Here is a 350-nt window from a genome sequence, read left to right as displayed (position 1 = left end):
GCTGGCAAAACCACGTCAGAAAACAGCGATGCAAAGATGGCCGTTGGCGAGGCACTGAGAAGGTCCACCCATTGCTTTGGATGCTGCCACTCCAGGGAAGGTTGCGACGGGGCAGCAGGCCAAGGAACGACAGGAGCAGGAGAGGATGTCCGCCCGCCCGCCCACGGCCAGGGCAGGATTCCCCGGTGGGTGAGGACGACGAACCCGCCTTTGGCGAACACGGTTTGAGCGGTAAGCACAGCACGGAGAGCAGCAGTCTCTGCGGCCGGAGACCCCCCCCCCCGCCCTACCGGGCCCCTCACGGCGGAGGAGGAAGATGTGAGAGGACCCCGGGGGCGGTGCCCGGCGGG

The 350-nt window shown here is 67.1% G+C and overlaps 1 protein-coding gene across 1 annotated transcript in view; it reads left to right on the top strand.

The window, feature by feature from the left end:
* Positions 1–297: 297 nt before the first annotated feature.
* Positions 298–350, top strand: part of TUBB6 (tubulin, beta 6 class V) — a 7,951-nt gene continuing 7,898 nt past the window's right edge. The window contains exon 1 of the mRNA XM_010583324.1: positions 298–318. The gene's annotated coding sequence lies outside the window, so the exon portion shown is untranslated. The remainder of the gene's footprint in view (positions 319–350) is intronic.

This window comes from Haliaeetus leucocephalus, unplaced genomic scaffold (genome assembly GCF_000737465.1).
Source record: "Haliaeetus leucocephalus isolate CR32 unplaced genomic scaffold, Haliaeetus_leucocephalus-4.0 Scaffold889, whole genome shotgun sequence".
NCBI classification, from domain to species: Eukaryota; Metazoa; Chordata; class Aves; order Accipitriformes; family Accipitridae; genus Haliaeetus; species Haliaeetus leucocephalus.
The sequence above is the reverse complement of the archived record's forward strand: the minus strand, read 5'-3'. Positions and strand labels throughout refer to the sequence as shown.